Consider the following 15,610-nt stretch of genomic DNA (forward strand, 5'->3'; position numbering starts at 1 on the left):
GCCGGTTGTAGCGGCTTTACTTTAAATGACCGCGGGTAACCCCAGATCGAACACCCGCTCTATTCGAATGACGTCATATCGAACAAGATTCGCGGGTTCGGGGGATTCGATCTCCATAGTAGCGGAGTGGGACTTTTGGGCCCAAATCTGACCATCGTGGGTAACTTTCCAAGTCCACTATTGAAAGTGAAAGTCAAGTTTAAAAGAGTTAATTCTGTACTTACAACATTTGCAAACATGGATACATTGTACGAAAAATTTTGTCACATTAGTAGTAAAGTTTTAAAAAATAAATTCTGTACTTAAAACATTTGCAAACATGGATACATTGTACGAAGTGACAATGAGCTATACCTGTCTGCCATAGCTAATTTACATGACAATAGCTTGACTACAGATGTACTTACATTCTTGTCAGGTAACTTTCGAGGTCTTACTGAAAATGAAATAAAAATTTTAAAAAATAATATTTGCAAACAGATCTACGATTTTTTTAATGTTTCCGTACCTCCATTGTCGACGCTTTCACTGAGCCCGCTGTTCATTTGTCGGCTTCGCTGGAGCTGTCATCGGCAGACTCCTCGGCGTCTTCTTGTCGGGCCGGGGCGGCGCTGTCCCTGATCACCGCAGGTCTGGAGCTGGGGCGATCGCGGAGGAACGCATCCATCTCGTTGTAGAACGGGCAGGTGATGCGATCCCTCCCGCTCCTTGAGTTGTGGTCCCTCGTTGTTCTGTACTTTAGCTTCAAGGCCTTGGTCTTGGAGCGGAACTGGGCGGATGTCCTGTTGAACCCCGTTCAATTTTTCGGTGCATACCTTATCTTAGATATCTTATATGATTACTGAGCCATGGTCCCGCGAGGGACATCATGCTCAGGGACTAGGAGGTGCAGACCCAAGCGCGGCCGGTGGTGCTGGTGGTGCGTACAGAAAAGAAAAAAAGACGATACAAAAAACAAACTTGTGATGGGCTAATCCCACAAAATAGTGCAAAAAGTGATAACAACAACAAAATGAAAAATGTGATTGGCCACACTTGGGAAGGTACGTAACTAACTCTGGGTGGGGGGAAGGCCCAAATGTTGAGCCAGCCATACCGTCCAGTTATTAAATTTCCTTGGATCTCCCCAGCTCCCCAGATCGATATGAGGACTCCCGTTTCCTCAGTCGACCAGTTGGAACTCGAGTTGGACGGCATAGCGAGATTTTGCGTTTAGAAAAGCGACCAAAAAGAATAAAGTGGCGTTTAAAACACGCCTCGGCGACGTGATTCACTTTTGATGTGAGTGATGATCATGGTTATTGTTAATGGAGATGCTTGTTTTAGTACGTGAGCCAGTCATAAGTTTCTCACGAGGATTTACTAACAAATATACTCTTAACTTGAGAGATATTTTTCCATTTCCTCATGAATTATGCAAATTAGGACCGGGTTTGAATAAATTGTGTTTAGTGATCTTCACCTTTACTGAACTATGGCAACGAAGTATGATAAATACTAAATTCCCGGCAATTACCACTATCACATTGTATAGTTATGAGAGCTAGCGGACGAGCTTTCACGTATCCTGGATGAAGATTTTTCACGGACTTGATAATATGTGTTTGTGCAGCCACGTCATCTTGGCAAATCAGAGCGCGTTACGCCGTGTAAAATGGTAAACATTACCTTGATTTCATTTTATTGACGACACGTTCACAACACCCATTTTTGAACCACTCAATGGTCTGGAGGTCGTGCAAAGAATTGCTCTGTAAAAAGGCAGTGTTTTAAACTTGATATGTCTACGTTAAATTGCCAAAGAAGAGTTTGTAACTACATGTAAAACCGGTATCTCAGGCTAACTAATGCATGTATCATAAACCACCCATTGTACGTGTATATATATATATACGAAGTGTTACGGGCCCTGTCACAGTTCTTCATGACCCCTTTGACGTATGGCCTGTGTATAGTTGTGCATATCCACCCGGAGGGAAATTAAAATAGTGTAATATTCGACCATCTGATTGAAGTGGACATAAAAGAGCATCTGCTGAAAGGCTATCACATGGCTCATTCTGGCGCATTCTAAGCCTCACCAGGCTTCGGGAAGCGGCTGTAAAGAGTAGAATTTGGCCAAATAAAAGGATTACATGCCAGTTGAGTTGTTTCGCTAGAGGGGATTGCTGCTGCAAGAACTTTAATCTTGGTATAAGAATTATTTTCTTGAGGAAAGAAAGGGTTTTCCTGCCATGCAACATGCATTGGAAAACCCATTAAAACTTATCCTGCTGCAAGAAACTTATTCTAGCTTCAAGAAGCCTTTTTAATGTTCTGCTTCAATCTTGGTATGAGAACCGTAGTCTAGGTACAAGAAATGCTATTAAGGAAAGAGTTTCAAGAAACTGATACTACAAAAGCTAAAAGATTCTTCGTGTAAGAACCCGAAATGCTTGCCGCAAGAATGATACTCCTAAAATATTGGTTAATTAGCTGTAGGAAAAAATTCTTAGAATAAGAACAACGTGGGTTTCTTGAATTTTCTTGAAACGGAGATTCTTGTTGAAAGAATAACATTCTTGCTGACAGAAAAATTTCCTTTGCACAAGGAAAAACAAGAACATTTTGGTAGTGTCTAGTTTGCCACACATATATCTCTATTTGGCCCAACTCGCTCTATTTGGCGCTATAATTTTTCCAGCCTGGTAAAGACTAATATAACCTCGGTCGGCAGGTGTGTCGTGGCCTTTCGAGTGGTAAATATGTGCGTCGTGGCCGCCGTGTAAACTGGTAGACTACTCTAGAATTCCTTCCAACATTTTAGGTTCTTATTCTTTTGGAGTGGTTGCAAAAGTGATTAAAGTGAAGATCCTAGAGACCAAACAAATTATAAGAGCGTCAAGGTGTTGAAACAGCAACTCACCAGCTGAGAATTTCAAGGATTCAACGTCTCCATCAGAACATGCAGCATCAACAGACTGAAGTAGCCATTTTCTTCCCTTATTTTGACAGGGCCATTATATACCATTTTTGCACCAAAAATTGAAATATTTCAAATGAAAGAAATCACTTTTTGACGTACGTGTATATTTGTACAGTTTCTGCTCTGGAATTCGGACACCAAAGGAAAAAGGCAAGGAATTTGAATGACGGACACTTTGAAAAGACCGGAAGAGGGGATTCAGTGAGTGGTACTCAAAGCCCTTACCCGTTCCTTTGTTTAAAAAATGGCGGAAGAAAATATTGGCAACATCAGTCTGTTGATGTTGTTGTCGTGGTGACGTTCGGTTCTTAAATTCTCAGGTGGGACAAGTTGTTTTCAACAACTTGACTTTACTCCGTGTGTTTATACCATCTGGCAAACACGGTAATCATTGTTATTGATTGTACACACGGTTGTCACGGCCCCAACATTTTTACTCCTCAAAGCGCCACGACACATGAGCCGATCAAAGACAATACACATATAGTTTAGAACGTGCCTCACTTTATAGTAGAGTGGATATATTTACCTATTTGTACACAATAAGGGTTATTACCTTCTAGAATGAAATTAAATTTATCTATAGCATGAAATGTCACGAATTCTGTTGAGCAAGCGGAGAGAAGGTTGAACAGCTTTGCGCGTTTATCGTTATATAGTGTACAATTCAAAATAAAATGTTGTTCGTCTTCAATATCATTGGGACAGAATGGACAAAACCTCTGGTCGCGAGGGATTTTTTCGTATCTTCCTAATTCTTAATTCAATTTATGGCTAGAAATTCACATCTTTGTAATCGATCTACGAACTTCAAAATTATGTATTTCAGAAAGGTAATTTTCTTATATATGACAGGGCATTGTCGCAAAAGGGACATACCCACAAGCGGATTGCTGATAAGTAGGTCAGGGCTTGACCGCAGCTGACCGTTCTATATATGGCAGCATGATGCAATCTCCTGGACTTCCCTCACTGTCGACTCAGCAATTGTCATTTGAATATTTTATTATATTAACGTGGTATGTGAAGTTGTAACCAATCAGGGGTGTTACACATTATGTCACCCTTGATGACTTATACTCGAGTATAAAACTCGAAACGTAGCCCGTAGAAGATAGTACAGGCGACCACCAGCAAGATAATGCTTCACTTTCCGTACGCGTGAGCCGCTCCCGGGGAGCGGACAGTCTGCCGGGCGAGGACCGGGCCAGATGGGGACCGGGTCAGATGGGGGCCGGGCGCGGCCAGGCCTGTGGGCGGGCGCCGGGACGAGCCGACTCCGAAGGTGAGTTGAAGCCAGTACTGGTAAGTTGTCCTTCTCCGTGGCCAATATGTACCCCGATATAAGAGTACAAGTAAACAATATTTCCACGTGCACCGTTCCTTGTGAGCACACCCGTTAGCCTCCCTGTGCTTGTAGTTTCTTCGGATAAAAATTTCATCTCAATCAGGAAAGAGTTCCATACAAGTTACGTACAAATATCAGACTGGGGGACTTGTACTAAATCGTAGGTCGACAATTACAAAAATTTGAGCGCTTTGACCGACATTTTCTTTTCATAATGTGAGGAGGATATGGTCAACTTATTTACACATTTCGCCCGGCAATTTTTAACATGAAACCGCACTAAATAATTTTGTAAGAATATGTACAATCCGACTGGTTAGAAATCTAGCAGAAACTGCCTTCGTCTTTGTTTTGGATGTGGATTGGGTTGTTTAGCACCGCCGCTTGGTCTCTATACATGTAGATTTCTAAAATCTCGGTTGGTCATGGCTTACGCTGAAGTTAAATGAACCTTTTATTTATCACTATTATTATATTATTCAGCCATTTTTTTTATTTCTTTATATACTCCCATTACAAAAGCATGGTGTTCACGAATTCGATGGCCGCGGCACAGTACAGAAAGTTGAGGGGACCATGGGAAGTGAAGGGGATATGAAGATGCATTGTGTCGCAAGGCATTTAATGTTTTTAGGTCATTGATTTCCGTCGAACGGTCTTTTTTGTTGTATTGACGTTCTGGATTGTCACATGCTACTAATGCCGTAGTCGCTTGTTTTTATTTTGTTTTACGGGGGCTCAGTAGGCTAGTTGTTTGGCCAGGATACGGGGAGGCCAGGAGAACTCGGTAACTCGGAAAACGGGAGAAAGAAAGGTGCTTGCATTGGTACATCGGCACCGGTCTTATGCACTATACTTCATATGTAAATCGTCTTGAGGCGATTTTTATCGGCATGGCTTGATTTATGGACGTGAGTTTTGCTATCGTTCACCCAAAAGTCCTCTGTACAGTAGGATATAGACACTCGACTGCAGGCTGAGTCTCGCCACGATTTCTTCCTTGAAAATTAGACTGACTTTGGTTGATCATATCTCCCGTTCATTTTATCGATTCCACTTGTTATAACATTGTTGGAACAAGGTCTTAGCTTACTTCCTGTAGTTGGTCAGTCTGGTTAGTTACCATTTCCTGCACCGGGCCCCAGTAGGGCAGTGTAGATCGACTTGCACGTGTGTAATATTTATTATTATCATAATATCCTTTTAACGACGTCTGTCAGAGAGGCCGCCTGTCAGGTGAGGAAGTACAGTAGGCTCACCCAGGAAGTATAGCAGGCGTTTCGTCATCGTGGCATATCTTCACATTATGTCGATATAAACATGTATGTGGTACACACAAGGTTGGACTCTATTCTTGCTCGCTTTATACACACAATTCAATCCAATCCAATTCAATTCCTTACCAACAGACATACAATATAGAATTAGGACTCCATTCTTGTTCGCTTTAGTTATTTCATATTGTGAGTTTGAGACGGTATTTGTTGTTCGACTATACATGGTGCATGAGATGTAATAATCACGATCCTTGCTGTTTTGATTAAATCAACAACATTTTGTTGTACTTGTATTTCCCCTCTTACACCGGTCACCACATAGCAGTTGTTTTCTATTTCAGTTAGCGCTGTGTTCGGTCAGTAAGCGTTTCGTTAAAATAAAGCGTTTCGTCAACCGCGTCTCATTGTGTCAACTAGTTTTGAAATTGTAACGTTATCCGTGGCAGTGCGCGGTGAAAAAGTGACTTAGGGGTTTCGATGGTCACATTTCTAGTAATCTGCTGCAAAATGTTATTAAGTAGTTAAAATGTTAGTAGTTTAAACTACTAACATTGCTGGAAAGTGCAAAAAGTGGCGTCTTTGGGTTGAAAATTGATTTTGGGCTCGAGGCTTACTTCCGGCCCGTCCTTCCGCCTTGAGTGCGGTGCTTCGGTTTGACCCAGATATGCCTTTTATGTGTTTTGGGGGTTCTGTCGCTATGTGTCGCGCGACGGGCTATTGTGATAATCTCAGTGTTAGGATTTTCTGTATATTTTTCTTGATCATACATTCTCTTTCGACAGTATAAGTCATTTTGGTGGCTAAATTATTGGTGATGGGTTTAATTGCACGTAAAAATGCCCAATTTTTGGCATCATTTTTTTTTCATCGAAAATTCTTTTTTGCCCTAAAATTTGCTACAATTTGAGAGGTTATGGAAACTGAAATTCGATTGTTCTCGTAGCTAGAGGGATATCCTTCATTTGCAAACAGTGTTTCGGCTTAAGAATTATTTCCTGAAATAGAGTTGAGGGTGTGCACAATCGAATTGTGACCCAACATAAACTGGGGTGTGCCCCCTTATATGCGTTTGTGTCGGCATACGCCGTCGCCCACGCGGCCTACTTTTAATGTTATTACTGATCCAATTGATCATTATGACATATTGATGGGCACTAAGCAAGTACGTATTCTTAAGTTGCTTTACCACACCTGTTATCTTTCATCATTTTAGTGTAGGTCATAATTTTGTTTACGTAAAGTTTCAGCAACTTGCCATGTTCCACCGTAAGTTTCCGGGGTGTCTATCCTGACACATATTTACAAATGGAAGCCAATCCTATTTATTTCTCTGGGAACGGCTTCAATTTATTCATTCTTTTTCTCTCTTTGTCCCCGCAGGTGAGCTACGCCATGCCCATGCCCACTCCCGGGCTACAGAAGGAATTCACTGGTGAGATGGACAAACATCTGTTATCTTTTATCATGTAAGAGGGCGTCGGAATTTTGTTTACGTAAAGTTTTAACCACCTTACATGTTCCTCCAGGATTTCCAACCCTTACGTACAAGTAATATCCTCTCCCCTCTGATAAGACTTACCTGTCCAGATTGATTATTATATCAACAACGTGCCAGTATTTTCCTATCCTACATCAGGCCCTGAGTCCTGCAGCCTTTTCTCAGGTCAAATTCTTTACAACAGTACCTGAGGCTGGGTAGAAACTCCAATCGGGAAGAAGTCTATTGCTATGATATAATAACATATCCTAAATGTTAAACATTCAATGAAATTGCTGGTAGCTGCCGGTATAATTTAAATAGTTTGTGATTGTCGTAAAACCTAAATAGCATGTATTTCTGTACAGTAAAATGTAATGATTGTAACAGCTGAGACTCTGATCAGAATATCTACCGGCAGAGATTCCAATCGGTGTTCCCTTTGAGTCTCTTGAAAGGCAGAAGTGGCATAAATTTATTCATTCTCTTTCTCACTGTGTGCCCACAGCGAGTGCCCCTCATTCACTCGACATTCACTGACAAGATGGACTAACAGTACCATTTACAGAAGAACAAAAACAGCGGTAAGTCTACACAATATATTTGCCGTTTCTGTTGATCTGGGGAACATGTAGTTCATGTGTTATTGTACTGTAACATCGTTCTTGATGAATGAACATACATATGACTTTCAACCTTTGTTTAGTTTGATGTGCGCATCATTGCATTCTGTAAAATGTATTGACTCACATGCTTTGCATATTTACATTTACTTCTAAAAACATGACCCTAAATCTTGTTAATTTAAGAGCAAAGCTAGGGAAAGGTTGGCATAGATTCATTTATGTTCTGTTTTCTCTTGCTGATCACAGGTAAACTTCGCCAAGTCCATCCTGAGATGCAGACTACAGCAGGAATTCACGACGCCAAGTTGTGGAAGGATCGGGGTGTGCATGCGAGTTTTTCACGCAAGAAAAATAAGCATTGAATGCAGCAGCATCGTAGCCTGGGTGCCATCCGAATTTGTAACGGCTACGGGCAAATTCGGATGGCACCCAGGCTAGCAGCACCGTGAAAGCAAAAAAATCCAAGAATGAAAAAAAGCAATACTGACGCAAACACCCACACAAATGAATAAAATCCCTTACACAAAACATCACTATCATCACATAGTTAAGACAAAGGCTAGACCTGTTCCCCCTGTCCAATTACATACTTTGTAATGAAGCTGAAATAAATAAATAAAATAAATATCGTAGAAACACTGTACAGACTACTGCATGTCTCATGCCACAAGCCTATGTGTAAAGGCTGGCCCCACTACTCTCCAAGCAGAGGTTGGTGGGGATGATCGTTAGCGGGGGTAACGATCTTCCCCTCCAACCTCTGCTTGGAGAATAAGTCCCACAAGGTATAGCCAAAAAGCAATTCCCTAGGGAATGCATTGGCGGAATTCTTAGAATATTTTCAACTCAATCGCAGTACTATACCAACGGCTCCGCCCCTGAGGCGTCGCCAAAAAATTTATAGACCGACAGTTCAAAACTTTCACTTCGCGCGCTACAAAATCCACGCCGCGAACTATGACCTCACATACCCGGAGTACCCGGATGTACGCCGAATCGATTCGGACCCGCACGTTGATGATTGCAATGCGGACAACGCGAAACATTTCTGATTTCTGTACCGCTTCAGACCACCTCGCGAGGCGGTTCAGAATAAATCGCAACGGAACCGGTTTGGAGCGTTCATGTTCTGAGATATATCGATTTATTTCTTTGATTCGATTTGATTCGGTACAGATATACAATAATGAACGGGGCCTAATGGCCCCTCCTCGCAGAGCTTGTGTAGTCTCCATGGATCCACCAGACTTCTTTTGCGGGGTGAATAAATAAAAGGCTTGGCGGGGAAATGAAGCTTCTCTGGCCGGCTCACCTTCTCTTGCCAGTTAATATCCTTTTTAGGCCGATTTCTACGATTTATTCAGCCCGCAAAAGAAGTTTGGTGGAGACATCCAGCCGGCCCCCGAGGGGCCACTAAAGCCGCGGACGGCAGAGTTTGAGTTACACAGACTATGGCTAGATGAACTCATTAGCCCATGCCCGTAGCCAAGAGGTTCGGGGGTTCGGAAGAACCCCCCCACAAGGCTCAAAGGTCCACTTTTTGGTCCACTTTTTATGTAAACGTCCACTTTTTGGTCCACTTTTAATGTAAAGGTCCACTTTTTGGTCCACTTTTTATGTAAAGGTCCAAGAGTTTTCTTGAAAAGATGGACTGTAATCGTAGAAAAACTGCTCCCTTTGTCATTGAATAAAAACTTATCTCCGATTTTTTTCTTTGAAATCCTCTCAAAAACGCACGAAATGCCATTTTAGACGGTTCATTTTTAAAATTTTCCGGGGGAGCATGCCCCCGGACCCCCCTAGGAACCTCGCGCCTTCGGCGCTCGAGGTCCCCTCAAGCAGTCGGAAGCCCCCCCATTCAAAATCCTGGCTACGGGCATGTTAGCGTAATTAGCAACAACGTGTTAACTTTTGTACACAAAAACAATGTGTAATTAAAGACCTTTGTGGCAAACTGTTTGATCCTATTGATCCTGAAAATTTGAAGATTGTAGCATGGAAAGTTTAAGAGTTACAATAAAATGTATGTCAAATATTGTTGATTTACGGTCTCTTTTGGTGCTATGACTAATTAGCTTATTCCCATAGAACCAAATAAGCATCTTTTGATGAAACCGTCAAAATTGTAAACTTTAAAAAATTCTAGAAAATCTCACCTTTTTATCATGGCGAAAGGAAGAATTCTGACCGGAAGAATCTACTCTGTAACATAGAATTATTTTTAAGAATCCTTGGCGCCCCCTATTTTTAGTGTGACATCCCTACTTATATGCAAAGATCTGACCAAAATACAATAATGAAAAGGCTTTTTGGAATGAAAATTAAGTACGCGTAGCTTTAAGAATCACTGGACAAGGGGGGAAGAAACCTAGGCGAAAAAAAATCTGTTTTTTTCTCTCACCCCCACAACAGTAATGTGGTCACCCGTGCTAGAAACTCTGGTGAGAGATTTGACAGTGTTACCGCGTGCACTGAAAACATATATATAGGCATTTAGAAATGATAGGGGTTTTGAAAACACCACTTTCTGTGAACCATATATGTTTTCATATGATAGGAGTTTTGGAAACACCACTTTTTGTGAACAATATGTTTTCATATGATAGGGGTTTTGGAAACACCACTTTTTGTGAACATGTGTTTTCATATCATAGGGGTTTTAGAAACACCACTTTTTGTAAACAATATATGTTTTCATATGATAGGGGTTTTGAAAACACCACTTTTGTGAACAATATATGTTTTGGAATTATATGTATTTAAGATATATATATATTGTTTTGAAATACATGTATGTATATATATTTTCTTCTTAAGCATATATGTTTTACAATTGTATGTATTTACTATACATATATTGTTTTGAAAAGTATATATATATATTCTTATTAAACATGTATGTTTTACAATTGTATGTATTTTAAATATATATATCGTATTTTTGACAGTGTTCCTGCTTCGTACAAAACGTCCCCATCATGTACTACATGATATGTACATGTTTTACTTCCGGGTACAGAAGCATTGGTTTGCCTTGGTTGTCTAAGGGTTTATGTGTATGCCTGTCCAGACAGGGTAGGTTGACAGCATGTGGGTTGGAGAAAATTGAAAGCTAGAATGACAGTCAAAATATTAGACAGAGGATCATGGGACCTTTAAGTCCATGGGGTGGACTTAAAGGTCCCATAGTCCGATTGGAGCCAACAGAATAAGAGGTCGATAATATGCGGGGATTCAGGAACTTTTGAACTTGAAAGTTTGCATGAGCCGTCCCTTCAACCCGGCTTCACAACTTCTGTCTTTTGTTCTTTGTTAAACCGCCCATGTTACACATTCACAACCTTCCCTCGCACACCAGCCCAGCTGACCAACCTATTTGACTGACGTTCGTGGAGCACTCTGACCAGACTTAGGCCACGCCTACCTTTCTATATGAATAGAATCAAACTTGAACTAAATATGGAATATGTGCCACAAACGGCACATGGAACATGTGCCACAAACACACCCCAACCTACTCCCGAACACCGTTCAATCACCAGCTTACGAATCTTCCGTCAACACTCGAATATTTTAAATATTCTGAAACAGTAGGTGACCTAGCCGGTCGAAATTCAACCGTCCTTGCCTCCGACCTATTATGTTTGGGAATTCGGCAGTGCTTGGGAATTGCCATGTTCGGGTATATGTGACGGGGGCTTACTTAATGTCTCTACACTAAATTGCACTACTGCAGTCACCTTGAGAAGTCAATCGCGCCGGTTAAGAAACATGATAGTTCATCCATTGTGTTAGAAAGGCGTGGCATGGCACGCAAAGAAACGAACTTTGTTCATTCTAGGTTCATATATGTGTGCGGTCGCAGTCGCCATGACGGCGGCGCAAATGTTGACAACACATGGCACGTTGCTTGGTAACGGATGGTATATATTTCAGCGTTACCTGCCCTGCGCGACGACTACAACTTGGACTCTCAAACTGGTGCGTAGGTTGTGCTTATTTCCTCTTGCTGCCATTCTTCTTTTCTCTCAGTTGACGTTTGGGTTGGTTTTCAAAGGGTTCTTTCGAGTAGATCTCATAGCACTGTTGAGTTCATACAACTAGATTGTGTCCATTTAAACTTCGCGTGACCAATACCACGCCCCATTCAACAAAGGATTTAGCCTGTGTTTTGCGTCAAATTTGAGATCATGGTAGGTTTATGAACACACGGCGTCTGGTACAATGATCACGGCTGTTATATTCTCCCCAAATCTATATTAGAAGTTTTAGGACAGACCTTTGGGAATTAAGTGAATTGGTTCTCATTCACTACCCATGTTGTTTCAGGACATTCGTTCCTTAAATGGTAAACCAACATGGCGGATATTGGCGGATACATTGTTACCCAGGTAAGAGAAATTGACATCTAATCTGACATCCTTAGTATATAGGTGGTTTTGACCAATAAAAAAAGGCACAGTAATATACTGACTATACCGAGCTTTGAACTGTTCTTTAAATATTTTTGATTAATTCCATATTTTTGATTTTCATGATAGGGAACCTTTCGTAGAAATATGATATTATACGGTCATACGGTGGTATTACCTGGGATAATGTGTAGTTTACGGCCCAACTTTTAACTTTGTCTGCTCGTCGCGCTAGTTGTGCAACGACGCCATTTTACGTGCGCGGGCATGTGGCGATTAAACCGCTCGGTGATTATTCAACCGTTATGAACGATATCTACGATATCTACGATCGTAACGGTTATCAACGGTCGAGAATTAACACGGTCGAGAATCAACACGATCGAAATAGACACGGTCGAAATAGACACGATCGAAATAGACACGGTCGAAATAGACACGGTCGAAATAGACACGGTCGAAATAGACACGGTCGAAATAGACACGGTCGAAATAGACACGGTCGAAATAGACACGGTCGAGGATTATGTGTATTGTGTATGTGTATTGTGGTATGTGTATTCACACTTATGTGATTGTGTATTCACACTTTGCGATGTGTATTGGGTGTGAATTACTTAATGTGATTGTGTATTAACACTTTGCGATGTGTATTAGGGTGTGAATTACTATATTCCCTTTATCTTCCCCACACTATACTCATTACAGGGGTAACACCTCCGCCTCTAATGGATGTGTATTAATAAAAACGAGCTTACGTAATTCTACCCCCCCTCCCATTGTTAATAAGGCCAAGAAATGCCCGAATATAGCCACACTACCTGTTGACTATTCATTCCTAAATGCTACATACTTTTTTCTTCCATCCATAGGCCCCTGTACTAATCTCTGCTACTCTTAGAGCCTTATGACAGTCTCAAACATACTGTTACATGATCTCATCAGCCATAATTACATACCTCCACCAAGCACGATCATCATGATACCTGATCACTAATGTAGGAATCGTGAATAGTACTATCTACATACAATTTATGTGTCCCTAAATCCAACCAAGGTCCGCAAATCAGGTAATAGCCAGCGTTAATACCTGTCATATCAAGGTGGCAATAAATTAGCTCCTGTTCACCTTTGCTCGTACGCAAGTACCATGGACAAAAAACATTTTAATGCGAACATAATGTGAACAATTTGTATAAATTGTTAAACTATAAGATCAATATAAATACATATGTGTGGTGTGTGTATTCGCACTTATGCGACTGTGTATTGACACTTAGGGGTGTGTATTGGGGTGTGAATTACTATATGGCCTTTATCTTCCCCGCACTGTACACTATTCAGTATGCGCCAAGCTTATTTAATGCCTATCCCCCTCCCACAGTTAATAAGACCAAGAAATGTCCGAATATAGCCACACTGCCTGTTGCCTATTCATTACCTTCGCCAAGAAGGTTATGTTTTCAGGGCCGTTCGTGTATGTGTGTGTGTGTGTGCGCGCGTCTGTAAACACGATAACCTGAGAAGGCTTAAATGGATTGTCTTGATACTCGGTAGGTTGGAAGGTCTTGATGAGACCTGGAAATGATTTGATTATTCTGCAGTGAAATTTCCAGTCATAATATTAATATCATTTGGCGAAGGTATGAGATCGGGGAACTCTAGTTCTTAAATGCTACATACTTTTTTTCCATCTGCCATAGGCCTCTACTACTACTCTTAGTGCCTTATGGACTCAAACATATACCTAGCACGTATAAGTACCATGGACAAGAAAACAGGCACAGAAAACATCAGCTTTTAAGTACACGTCTGTAATGAAAAAATAACGTGAACAATTTGTATAAATTACTACACTGTAAGATGAATATATTTTGATATGTATAGTTTTACTCTTGTTGCTAGACTCAGGTGCAGGCGGGAAGAGTGCCTGCCATTTCCCCCTGTTTTCTGATCAACCCTGCTTTCTTATAGCCAAACTTGTTTGATAACGCCACTCCAACGGCACATCCAGACGAGCGGAGTTGTCCGCGCTCACTACCCGATCGTATGCTCCATGCCTGCCCGGTACCACTTCAGCATCGAATGTCATTTACTACACGAAACATCCGTCACCCAAATCACGAAATCGCCAGGACACGTAACCAAAGTTTTGGGGCCATGCGAGCTCACAACCCGATCGTGAGCGACATTCCTGTTCGGTACAATTGCGCCTACTCCGACAGTGTGATGTTTTACACGTAACATCCAAATACCGTATATATAGTAGAGGGGATTCATTCCTCAAGCTACCGACATCTTGCACACGCAGTCGTCCCTCAGTAAGACATTTGGAGCCGCATAGTTCCCGTTTAGAACTTTTATTCAGCCTGTCACACGACCGGTTTCGCCTGTGTGGCTTCTTCAAGTGTACAGAGGCTAATGATACAAGTGCATGAAGTTGTCACTATATACCTTTCCAGTGCATAGTGCAAGATGTCGGTAGCTTGAGGAATGAATCCCCGCCCTCTACTATATAATGTAATGTAACTTTGAAACTTTGAAACTTTATTAGAATAACCATTAGCGGTGGACCCTAGGGTCCACCGCTAGTCTTCCTGGTATTCATTCACAGAGACAATACATTATACAAACATGGTTGACAACTAGACAAGTCACAAACACATCTAAATCAATAACATATTTACAATATACATAATTTAAAAAACTGACAATCCTGTCGAACAGTGCTTGTAACTACTGGTGGAGGTATTTGTGCAAACCATCCTTAAACACTCTCAGGGATTGTGTGGATTGCATGACAATTGGAAGGTTATTCCACACACTGACAGCCCTGTACATGAAACACTTCATCAGTGCGTTAGTTCTAGGTTTCTCTAACAGAAAAGATTGTTTAGCAGCAAAACGGGTTCTATAACTATGCAAGTTGTTGACCGAACGCAGTTGCCTACTGATACAAATAGGTTCGTTTGTGAGTGTTATCCTTTTAAATGTTGTCATGGTGTTTATTAACAATCTCGTGTGCACAGGTTTCCACTGTGGCTTCGACTGAAACAGACGAGTTGCCTTGTTCTGCATTCGTTGCAGAAGGTTTATGTTAGTTTTAGTTGTGCATGACCAAACTGGGCTGCAATAATCAATGTGAGATAGTACAAGGCATTCTATTACAATTTTTAACAATGTTTGATCCATAAAGTGTGCGCATCTTTTGATCATCCCCAGTGATCTAGCCATTTTCTTAGATGTTAATTTTGTGTGAGTATTCCAGGTAAGGCACTCATCTACTGTCGAACCAAGTAGTTTTACCTCTGAGACCTGTTCGATAACCTTACCATTTGCAGTTAGTGTGAGTTTGGGTTTAGCAGACATTTTGGGCTTGCTCCCCAGTACAATACATTTTGTTTTTGAAGTGTTCAAGAAAAGCTGGTTCACTCTTACCCAGTTACAGATGTTGTTTACCTCTGTCTGTAGATTACGTGAGATAGTTTCAATAGAAGGAGCGCAT

At 41.2% G+C, this 15,610-nt stretch overlaps 1 long non-coding RNA gene across 1 annotated transcript; it reads left to right on the forward strand.

Annotated features, from left to right (window-relative positions):
• The first annotated feature begins 4,102 nt into the window (after positions 1–4,102).
• LOC109481591 lies at positions 4,103–7,650 on the forward strand. Its single transcript, XR_002140913.1, has 3 exons — positions 4,103–4,250; positions 6,971–7,022; positions 7,576–7,650. It is a non-coding gene; the product is annotated as an uncharacterized LOC109481591 (long non-coding RNA).
• The last annotated feature ends 7,960 nt before the right edge of the window (positions 7,651–15,610 follow it).

This window comes from Branchiostoma belcheri, unplaced genomic scaffold (genome assembly GCF_001625305.1).
Source record: "Branchiostoma belcheri isolate BF01 breed outbred unplaced genomic scaffold, Haploidv18h27 scaffold56, whole genome shotgun sequence".
NCBI lineage: Eukaryota > Metazoa > Chordata > Leptocardii > Amphioxiformes > Branchiostomatidae > Branchiostoma > Branchiostoma belcheri.